Here is a 12,558-nt window from a genome sequence, read left to right as displayed (position 1 = left end):
AAATATTCAGAAAGCAAGATGAGATACATTAAGAACTAAGACATGCAATGTCAGTTTTAAACAATGTTTTTCTGGATGTGTGAGAAAACTGGAAAGGAGAGAGTGTAACTGAGTGTTCCGAACAACAGCATTGCTTCTTTAAAAAAAAAAAAAATCTAAAAGTATCACAATATGAATTAAGAAATGAGAAAAGAAGTGAGACAAAATTGCTGCATTAAAAAAAAATCCAAGTGTTATTTCTTAAATTAAGTCTTTCGATATATGTGGTCACTAGGTTGTAGTTTAAGGTGTTGTGTCCTTGTCATTTTCTCACTTCTGGGACGTTTCCCTCATTTCACCCACACTTACCCTTGCCAAATTTCTGTAAAGGAGAAAGTGAAGAAAAGTTAGCAAAAAAAATTTTTTAAAAAGCCTACAGTTGACATTCTAAATATATCTAGAAGATGTGTTAAATTGCAGTGACTTCTTAAGGACATCGCAGTTCCTGGGATGCAGATATTTTAATTCAGACAAACCTTATCTGCAATGTGCAAAATCTGAACCATTCACAGGACTCAAGCTGGTTTAATTGCTTAGAGGTTACAGATTGCATCCATCATTTTAACTCTTTCATAGGTAAGAATGGGAGGAAATGAGATGTGGTAGTTTGGAATCAAGGCAGTCCATATTCAAAAGGATTGCTCTGCTAGTTAAAATAATCTAATTTGGAAAACTTACTTCACCACCATGACACCTCCCTATGCCTAAGATGCTTGTGAGTGTTTTTATCACATTGCTCTAAGGATTACATGAGATAACACATGAAACCATGTCTGGCTCAGAATTGGTAGTCAGTAATTAAATGTTCCCCTAATTATATAAAAAGATATATTTAAAAAAAAAATAAATGGAATCAGAATTGTGCTTTCATAATCCTAATCTGGTAGTAAAATGGAAGATGCCTTACAATAGGACAGATAACTTGCTGGGAGAGAAATTAGGGCACATTTTTAATGATCCATATCTGAACTAATATATACCAGAGGGGAACTAATATTTATAGAGTGCATTTGAGAAGGCATTGCAAAAAAAGACACAAGCTCATAAATGAATTGGTCAGGGGTCAAACAAAAATAAAAGAATAGAACTTGTGTGATTCCAGAGACTCAGCCTTACAATATTGGAAGCACAGATATCTTTGAGATCTTGAAGTCTTGAAAATAAGATTTGGGAATTTTCAAAGACAGATTAATTTAAACTCAACTTCTTAACAAATATAAGATAGGTATGGTATTCACACCTATTGCTAAAACTTCTCAGGTGAAAAAGATGTTGTAGGGCAACAAGAAGGTTAAGAATATGCCCTATAGTAAAATCTTTCCACTGAATTAACTGACACAGGCATGGGTCATTAAGGCTATAGAGTTTCAATAAATTATCTTGAACCTCAAAATAATTCCTTTGAATGGAAAGGGGGATTGAGGATAAGAAAGCAAATATGGACATTGGCTTTAAACAAACTGATATTAAATAAACAGGAAACCTACCAATTTTTTAAGAGAATTGTATTGTTAAGAAACTGGAATTTTGAGCTAAATTATAAACTTTTTGAGGGTCAAAACAAAACCTAAGCCTTTATCTTTCTCCAAGTGTTCTATAGCTCTCAAGAAAGAGGAGAGATTCTCAAGACCAACTTTAGAAATATCCAAGAAGGATAATGGGAAAGCAAGAACACTTTGGAGGGTAAAATCAAAAGCCTTCATCTTTTGGAAACAGAATCGAATTTAGCCAAAAAGTGTTCTCTGTCCCAGAGCAGGAGACTTTGACAATATTCATCAATGGGACTTCATGTTTCTATGGATCCATGACAGCTGACTACTTCTTTCTTTACCTTTCTTAAAGGGATACTGATGCTTATTGTAGTTATTTTGTCTCTATTCCATATTATCAATTGAGTACATATGGTGTAGATGATTTTTTTTTGATTCATAGTCTACAATAAGTTATGTTATAAACTATAAAAAATACTATAGAATCTCACCCCGAGATCGCAGACTTTGAGCTTAATATTCTGGATGCATGAGACTTTGAGCTGTTCCATTTGTTGAGTAGAATATATGTGTGGGGGGAAAAAAAAAGAATAAAAGATATTCAGTAACCAGAATTGTAGATTGTGACAAAGACAATGGTGTCTCCCAGAATTCAATGTGTTACCACACATTCCCCAGCCCTCTTATACTTAGAGACAAGTGATTTGTTCTAACTACCAGAACTGTGAAAGGAAATAACAGGTTTTCCTACTGAACTATGGCACACAAAAGCTGACATACAACTTTTCTGCTTTCCCTCTCTCTCTCCTACTCTATAGACTGGAGATTGTGGGTTTAGATGTTTAGGAAATAATAGATCACTCATTAGTCTGGAACCTCATTTTCCCCTTAAAATCTAAAAGAGACCTATAACAAAAACAAAAAAAAAATAAACTTTTGGGATTATTTTTGTAGCATAAGCTTATCCCAATTTTTACAGAATTTATCTCGTACAAGGGTTAAGAGACAGAGGGTGTTATTTTCAGAAAATCTTGCCTTTTCTGTTATTTTTTTACAAGAGAACATACTCAAATTTTTATTACATGATACAACTCAGAATACATCCAGCCAGGGCATCAAGGTCAATGCAATGTGCATTTGTCTTTACAGTGGTTCTAGACATAGGTCATCTTATTTGCAAGGCCAATGAAACCAAAAGACAAGTCATATGTGCAATACTTCCTGAAACTACACAGTGGAACTAAGAGTAGAAAGACCAGAAGAAATTATTTTAAAAAGTTATATGAGGAATTCCATGTATTTCTATATTCTTTTATTTTTCTATTAAATTTATTGGGGTGACATGAGTTAATAAAATTATGAAGGTTTCAAGTTCATAATTCAGGTAAATCATCTGTATATTGCATTGTGTGTTCACCACTCAAAGCCAAATCTTCTATTGCAATATAGTCAACTCTCTTTACCCTAGCTACCTCCCCTTTCCCCATTTTCTCTCTGGCAACCACTAAATTGTTGTCTATGCCTATGAGTTCTTTGTCTTGTTAATTTGTTTGTTTTAGTTGTATATCCCACATATGAGTGAAATCTTATGGTTCTTAACTTTCTCTCTGACATTTTGCTAATGTCAAGATCCATCCATGTTGTTGCAAAAGTTAGTATTTCATCTTTTCTTATGGATGAATAATATTCTATTGCATATATGTACCACATCTTTATCCAACCATCTATCAAAGAACACTTTCATTGTTTGCATGTGTTGGCTACTATAAATAATACTGTAATAAACATTGAATTTTTTGAGAAACCTCCATACTGTTTTCCAAAAAATTAAGAATATAATTACCATATGACCTAGCAATCGCTCTTCTGGGTATTTATCCAAAACATTTGAAAATATTTTTTTCCATAAGGATATATACACTTCAATGTTTATTACTCAGCATGTCCCCATTATCTTACTTTGGTGTTGCCCACTACAGCAAATAACATCTTTTACTGGGTCTTTCAAACTAGAATTCTGCTACCTTCCCTTCTTCATATATACCCTATCAATTCTAATTTCTGTATATTTCTAGAAATTATCAACTTCTTTCATCTCTTCTTATAGATACCATATTTTATAATTTCTACTTAAGTATCCTCCTAAATACACTCACTTGCATCTACCTATCCCTTTACTTCTCTATATTGCAGCCAGAGTGATCTCTTAAAAATAATTTTGAATTTTTAATTATTCTAATAAAAGATTTCCAATGATTTTCTTTTGCTGACATGAAAATTCAAATCGTTAGCATTGCCTCCCAGGCTATAAATGAGCTGGACCCCCTTCTCTCTCTCTGTTATCTTTTTGCATCATCTTCAATTCTTTTATGCACCATGCTTTTGCTTGTTATGTCCTCCTTCACATGGCTTCTCTTCTGAATAGAATGAATTTTCTCTTTATTTTAATTTATTTAACTACAATTTATCCTTTGCTTGTCCAATTATTATATATTCTTTCTCAAACTCTTTGACTACATTAGACCACCTCTACTTTCCTTTCATGGCACTTATTATATGTATAATTATTTGGTCATTTGTATTTTTAACTGTATATATTATATTTTAAATGTAAATTAATTAAATGCATATTTATATTTTAAAATATATGCATATATATGTATATATTTTAACAACACCCATTTTTATATTAAGAATTAGCAAGCTGGACTCAGTTTAGACGATCTCAATTTTCTTGGCAACATTCAAAGCATCATAGTCAGGAGCCAGTTGAACACATGTCTTCTTCTCTCAATCAGTCCTGATCAGAGTGTTGATTCTGGCCATTTCAACATCACAGAGCTTCTTCAGAGACTGATCTGGTGCTTGTTCACCTCAACATTCACAATGAACACAAGTGTATTGTTGTCTTCTATTTTTTTCATGGCTGACTAAGTAGTCAGGGGGGACATGATGATGGAATAGTGGTTGTGCTTCTTTCCCTTGGGGTTACTCTGTCAAGGATATTTGGGCTGCCTTTGGAGCTGCAGGGTCTTGGGCAGCCTGAAGGTGGATGATATGCGTAGCTTTTTTTTGTGTCTGTGGTTGTGGATGCCTTTCATTACTGCTTTCTTTGCCTTCAAAGCCTTTGCTTTGTCTTCAGCTTTAGGAGTGGTAGAGGTTTCTTTCTTTGCTTTTGGCACCATCTTTGTGAAAAAGGTATATTTTCTCTCTTGAATGTAAGGACCATGTGAATGAAAATCCTATTTGTCTTTTTCATCAATATATCTTTTGTCTCTAGATTGGCACTTGCCATAACATTGGCTCTCAATAAATAACTATTGCTTATCAAGGAACACACTGGTTCACTCACATTAAAATCATTAGAGAATAAGTTAAAATGGACACATGGAGAACAAAAGTCACAATTGTACCTTCACGAATATGTCGGTTTATCTTTTGCATTTATGGAACCTGCAGTGGAAGAAGAGACAGTATTTTCTTGCTCTTCTGCTAGGGATACTCTTCCAACCTTGCAGGAGGTTGGTTAAGAGAAAATCAGAAAGGGTCCTGCCAGCCTGGAAGGAAGTTGTAAAGAAAGAAAGCCTGTAGAAGATGGCTCAGGATGACTGTAAGGTCTAAATCTCAGGGATGAAAAGAATCCCTGAGACTTCCTTTATTATTTAGGATGTTGTAAGGAAGTTAGTCATGATTTAGATCCGAGTGATAAACAGGAATTAAGAGCTCAGATTTGCAAAGATTGTCCTCAGTTAATAACCCCTCTGGATATGGAAGTTATTGGGTAACAATAATAACACTTATTACTAATATTATTGATAACTGGCTGCCAGCACACTACTTTGAGCTTCTGGTATGCATGACCTCATTTATCGTTCACAGAAATTCTATCGAGTAATATTTCAACACTGTATAAATGAGGAATCTAAGGTGTAGGTAATTAATTCACTTGCCCAGAGACTCACAGTTTAAAGATGGTAGGGCCTCCATTTCAGTCCAAGAAGTCTCTGTGTAAAACCTACTCACTGAGCCACTGTGCATGTCTTCATTGAATAAAAAAAAAGTGTTTAGCCTTCCTATCCAGGGTTTATGTGAACTTAGTAAAATGAGTACTAGTGAAAATATTTTTCTTCAAATTTTGTCTTTTACAGTAATATTATCCTCCAATTGTTTAATCTGCACATAGGAAAATCCTCAGGCTTTCGATTTTAATATTGCAAACATTATTTAGAAAATTAAGTGTACCCATTTGGCTTTATAGGAAAAACATGCACTAATTTAATTTCAAATGTACTAATGTGTGGTTTTGACACAATGATAATTTCTTTCTAAACCTTTCAAAGATGCACAGATTTCAGAAGGTTCTAATTTATTCTTAGATTTGCACTGGGGGAAATCAGGCTTTATTGTTAGTGAGAGCCAAGATGCAGGGATGCTACTAAAGAGGGAAAATAACTTAGTTGGTGACATCTGAAATGGCTAGGTGAATTTTTGATTAAATTTTCAAAATTCTTTTTCATATACATGAAGCAGAAAGACTTTTAGCCTAGTAGATTAATTTTCTATATACATCAAAGTGTTAAAAGATAAAGCCACATTAATGCACTTTCTTCCATGAAGATATGATGTGACTTAATGTGTCAAAAGGAACCACTGGCCCCAAATGTCTCCACACTAGATTGTGCATGTTATTCAAAATTCCAGCAGAGAATTGTTCTTTTAAATTTAGGTGATATCCCTAATTAAAATGCAAATACTCTGCCTGAAGAAATACATTTATGCCCAAACTAGTTATTAATACATTAATATTAATTGGTTCTCAGATACTGTCTAGTGAGGCAGAGTCGAGAATATTTTTGTAAGAGACAGAAAAGGAGAGATGGTTGGGAGAAAAGTGTATTAATGCTCTAGGCAGACATGATGGGCAGCCTAAATATGGCATAGACCAGCACTGGGCCAAAGAATTCCTGGAGGAAGGAGGAGAGCAACAGAGACAGAGCAGGGACACTTTGGGCAAGACATAAAATAAGCTTTTTTGGCTTTTGAATCTTTTTAGGGTTGATCATGGTAAAAATTCTGACTTTTATTTTAGCACCTTCAAAGAAGTTTTGAAAATAATTCTGAGCCCTTGATTTTGTTTCTATCTATAACCCAAACATAATGGTGGCTTAGAAGTATATCAGATATAGACAAAATGTCAGAGGTAGACAAGACCACAGGGTCCATTTACTCAGAGGGCTTGAACTTGTCTGGCCATGAGCAACACCTGAGGTAATCTGCTCTCTAAATATTCAAATTTAGTCCATCTGAGGTGGGTCCTAGAAATATGTATTTTGATAGATTTTTTTTCTATAAATCTCATGTGATTCTCATAATTAGGAGAGTTTGGAAAACCACAGTCTAAAAGATCAGAAAACTGATCTGTTAAAAAATGAGAAACTTGCCCAAATAACCCAGTGATGAGAGCCTTGCTTAGTTAAAAATCTAAATGTCCCATTTCAAAATGTAGTGTTCCAGTCACTACACTGAGCCCTCCCTAGCTGTCCTTTGATTTATCTAGTTCTAAAACTGGCTTGATGCATTTTCTTTTTTTTTTTTTCTTCTCTGTGATTTCTAATGCATGCTACAACTCCAGATAAATTAGATGAGAAGGGTGGGGAGTAAAGATTAGATTGCTCTAGTGTTAACCTTTTAATTAAATCAATTGCCTGTGCCTTTATTAAAGGGAGTGTTTATATGGAAAACAGAAGAGAATGAGGATGACATACAAAATGCCCTCATTTATGAGGGATACAGAAGATAAGAAGTGCCAGGAAGCCAGAATTCTTTCAATTGATTGGAAGAGTCATCCAGAGGTTAGAACTCTGTAGAGTCCTGCTGTTGTTAGAAGCAATAGTTCAAGTTCATAGATGCCTCCGCAGTGTCTCTTCTTAGCTGAACAGGGAGGAGACCATCCTACATGAGTACCTATTAGCAGGTTGGAGCAGGCCCAGGAAAGTAAGCTGTCTTGTTATTAATGGCAAATGAACTGTAGATGATTTGTCAGATAACCTCTATTCATCTGGCCCAAGTTCTCCACTCCACATCATTCTCTTTATGGTGTTGTTTTTGGAATCATACTCAGGCTAGATATGAAGTCTGCTTCCTTGTTTCTAGAAATGGCTGGTAGCCAAAGTGCTTTTTATTGAGAACTAATTTGGGGTGAGGTGAGGTGATGTGGTCAGCTCCTGGAACTGGAAAAAAGGAAAATGTCTGGAGAACCTATTTTTCATTGCCTTGGTGCCTAAATTGGCTTCTCAGAGCAGGAGCTGTTCAGAGTGGTCAATAAGTAGATTCCTAATGTATCACACCTGAAACCAGATCTGCACTTGCTATTATGTACCTTATTATAGGAAGGTCATGTTCTTCATCATTACACAGTCCTGTTCCCTTTACCTACCAGAAACTTCCTGTCTACTGAAGGCTACCTGGTGCAGTAGAAAAAAGAACAGCATTAGGGTGGGACAGTCTTGGGTTTGAATACTAGATCAACCCATTTTAGATGTATGATTTATTACTTAATCTACCTGAGCTTTAGTATTTCATCTATCAATTAAAGATAATATTATTTTGTCTTAATTTTAAAATAGGAATTCATTTGAATTAATAACATTGTCTAGCAGGTACAATTTGTAGATTGTATGTTTCTTGAGAACACACTACTGTCCTCAAGAGCCTTCCTTATTCTGTGCCTCTACTCCAGGATTCACTATAAGATATGATACAGAAAAAAGAAAAAAATCTTACTATGTTATATATTTTAGTGAATGGGTGAATTAATAATTAAAAATGAAACTCAAGTTCTATTTAAGATTAAAATGGAAAAATATAAATTACTTGCAAACATTTACTAGTGACCTATTCTCACCTTCTTCATATAATCTTCCTAACATCGCCTCACAATGATTACCTTGTCCTCAAAAATTTCTATGAGCAGTTAATGTCTCTAATATTTGTTCTACTTTGAGTATATTTTTTAATTTACAGTTTTACTTATATTTCTTGAGCATTACCTATATGCCAAACCCTGTCTGATTTGCTAAGGGAAACTTCAAATGAATAAAATACAACCATATTCTCAAAGCATAAGAGTACATACAAATTTACACTAAAATAACTAATAAGTTAGCTATAATGTCTTGTTTTTGATAGAGGAAGGCACAGAATACTAGAGAAGCACTAGAATAGAAACACCTAGACCAATCAGAGGTACTAAGCACAGTTTCTAGAGATGAATCCAATATTGCCATAATATCCTTCATGTAGGATTTTCAAATACATTGCTATGTGAATGTTAGAGTGCATGCGTGCGTGTGTATACATTATGTTTTGGAGTCTGGGAAATATACTTCTTTATATTTGTTTATTGAACTCAGTTAATTTTAGAAAAGAGGTTATGTAGGTCCAATTGATTATTTATTCAACTGTCTTATTTGTCTATTTTTAAGGCACTCTTAAATTCATCAAAAGATTGACTTGGAAGCTAGAAGTTTCTTTTCATAAACCCTAAAAATTAATTTTTTCCCCAAGAGCAGTGATCGCCAAATCCTATAGAATTTAGAAAATATGGTTTTTTTTCTAGTGGACTGCTGATTTAATTAATATAACTGATGATAAAAAAGAATGTTTCTCCATTACCACATAGCTATTCTAGAAAGATGATTATAGTAGACAACCCTGAGGAGATGAATACCAGAAACAGGGCTAAATAGATATTATGCCTGGAGTTGCCTTTTTAAATTGTGTTGTGAAAATGGAGGCAGCTTGGCAGACACATTGTTGGACTTAACTGCATCCCTTTCATGCCTCCCTAGTAACTGCACATAGTGCAGGCCCAAAATAATTTTTGATTGACTTGTATTTGATTTTGAGGTAGAAGAGGATATTATGAGCTCTGAGCTCAAGCTCAGGCCAAACCAAACTCCATCAGCACACTTCTTAATAAATAAGCAAGGCCCCTGTAGGATTTCTATGCTTCAGCCTTACATCCATCAGTTGTAATTCAATCTCTCAGACATTTTCTTCCTGAGAGTTGACATCAGAGTCTCTTGGAATGTAGGCTCCTTCTTTTGGGCCGTAGACATACCTCTGTGCTGAGGTTGCACTTACTATTTAAGCGCATTCAGAGCTAAAATCAGGTAAGATTGAAAAGTATTGTAGAAAAACATAGTATAAATTTTAACTGTTAACCTCCCTCACTGTAATGATAGAGATGATAGACAAAGCGCTGAGTCTTGTATATCGAAGATATTTAATAAATATAAAATATGCTAAACTTTCTGTGCATCTATTTAGATATTTTAGTTGGCAAAGTATATGGCTCCCAAAATCCAAATAATAAGAGAATGTTCCTATTTATTTACTCCAAAACCCAATGAATATCCCAATGCACATGTTATCTATAAAATCTACCCACAGTTCTTTTTGCTTGGAAAATTGGAAGAAATTTTAACACTTCTCACATGGGGATGTCATGTGGGAAGTTATAGTGGCCAAATGCATGAAGCACACAAAGGGAACAGATGTTGATGTCTATTGCTGACAAGAGGTTGGACAAAATTTTAGATTGCTGGCACATCATGGACATCTTTGAGCACAGGGAAAATGGATTTGTATTGTAGCATTCATCGAGTTTCTACTGTGACTCCAATGTAAAGTGTGTGACATGCATGTATCACACTCCTAAGTACCCCTTCAAGATAAACATTGTGCATCCACTTTTTTTATTATGAAAGATGAAGCTCAAAGAGGATGGACAACTTTCCCTCAGTCACAGAGTTGAGAAATAAAAGAAGTTGGGTTTGAATTCTGATGTAACTGAATCAATGTCTATATTTTCATGAAATATCTACTTTAGGTCTTTGAGCAGAAGATATATAGGCAAAGCTGTAATATTAGAAATACTTGCTTTTAATTACTTTCCTGTTTTTGCCTAGCTTTGACATATCCTTTTCTATCCAAGATATTTGAGTCTCTCTGTTTCACGTTGTTTTGCTCTCAAAGGACCTTACTTTCATCTGGCTGTCACTGTCAATAAGCGCTTTTACCAATAACTGATAATGTCTTGAAAAGCGCCCCCATCCCAAAGAGGTTGAAATTTTAATGGGGTGTGGCAAAATGCCCTAAAGATAAATTATAAAATAAGGTTTCAAAAGTATATCTCAATTCATATGATAAATGGAATAAGATAGAGTTTCAAGTAGGGGCAAGGCAGAAGTATTTTTCCTCAATAATTTGAAATCAAATCACATTCAAGTGGACACTTTTTAATGACTGGTTCTAATTAAGGCCTGATATCCACTCATTCAACAAATAGTAATTAGCACATGCCTGTGCCAGGAATGACCATAGCACAGAGAATATAGAAAAGTATAGTCTGCACTTCAACGAGCCTACCATCACATGGAAGACACTGCCAAGTAAACAGGCAGTCAGAGCACAGGGCAATGAATCTAGTGATAATATATAGAGGGCATGGAGGCACCCAGGGAGCCTTCTCGTATATTGTGAGATCAGGGACTGCTTTCTACTTTCCCCACATGAAAGCATGGAGCTAAATGGGAAATTTTATAGAAAACGTCATATAAAAGCAAGGGATTTAAGAAGAAAAAAATATATTATTTTAACTCCAGGGGTCTCTCAGTCTATAGAGGTGCCCATTCAATGCTTAAATTGAATAAGATCAGCCTTTAATACTGAAACTAGTATTGCCAACTTATTTTTTGACAATTATATAGACTTTATTTCAATGATAAACTGTCCAGGACCCTATAGAGCTGTGATGTCATTATGGTAGCCTCTATTCACATGTGGCTATTAAGCATTTGAAATGTGGATGATATATATGACTGTGAAACTAAATTTTTAAATAAATTGAAATGTGCTATAAGTGTGAAATACATTGAATTTTGAAAACTTAGTGTGAAAAAGCAAATATAAAATATCTCATTAAATTTTTTGGTGTATTGATTACATGTTGAAGATATAGTGGGTTAAATAAAATATGACATTAAAAAATTAGGGGAAAGATTATCCCCACAAGGTGGAAATAACACATGCATAAAAAAGGGAGCATGAGAGAGCCTGACATCTATAGATATTGTTTTTGTCAGTTGTGACTGCTGTAATAGGATATCATAGACTGAGTGGTTTAAACAACAGACATTTATTTCTCACAGTTCTAGAGACTAGGAAGTCCAAGATCAAGGTACTGGCTAATTCAGTTCCTGGTGAAAGCCCTCTTCCTGGTTTGTGGATGGACACTTGGCTGTATCCTCACATGATGGAGATCAGCAGAAAGAGAGGAAGCAAACTTTGTCATGCATCTCTTCTTATAAGGTCACTAATCCTATCACGAGTGCTCCACTCTTATGATTAATCACCTCCCAAAGTACCCATTTACAAATAATATTATATTAGAGATAGGTTTCAACACATGAATTTTGAGGGAACACAAGCATTCAGTCCATGGCAGGGAATTGCAAATCACGTAGTCTGGCTAGTGAAGGATGCATGTAATGGAGTATGAGAAAAAGATCAAAGGTGAGGCTGGAGACATAAAGAGAAGCTAGGTAAAGGTGTGGGGGTGGGGAGGCTGTTTATGTCTGCTTAAAAAAATTGAAATATATAGACTCTGAAGGGCATGGCACCACCAAAAGATATGGAACAGTTTTTGGAAAAAAATAACCAAATGGCAACATTTCTATTTTAAGCCATGAGAACTGCAGGTTTCATTGATAGTGATCCATTGGGTAGCATTTAAGGTCTCTCCGAGAACACCTAACATATTGTAACTGGCAAAATGCCCTAAAGATAAATGATAAAATAAGGTTTCAAAAGCATATCTCAATTCATATGATAAATGGAATAAGATAGAGTTTCAAGTAGGGGCAAGGCAGAAGTATTTTTCCTCAATAATTTGAAATCAAATCACATTCAAGTGGACACTTTTTAATAACTGGTTCTAATTAAGGCCTGATATCCACTCATTCAA

At 34.7% G+C, this 12,558-nt stretch overlaps 1 pseudogene; it reads right to left on the bottom strand.

Annotated features, from left to right (window-relative positions):
• Nucleotides 1-4,244: 4,244 nt before the first annotated feature.
• On the bottom strand, nt 4,245-4,714 carry LOC102896305 (annotated as a pseudogene).
• Between the last annotated feature and the right edge of the window lie 7,844 nt (nt 4,715-12,558).

The sequence above is a fragment of the Pteropus alecto genome, unplaced genomic scaffold (assembly GCF_000325575.1).
Source record: "Pteropus alecto unplaced genomic scaffold, ASM32557v1 scaffold3, whole genome shotgun sequence".
In the NCBI taxonomy this organism is placed as follows: domain Eukaryota; kingdom Metazoa; phylum Chordata; class Mammalia; order Chiroptera; family Pteropodidae; genus Pteropus; species Pteropus alecto.
The sequence above is the reverse complement of the archived record's forward strand: the minus strand, read 5'-3'. Positions and strand labels throughout refer to the sequence as shown.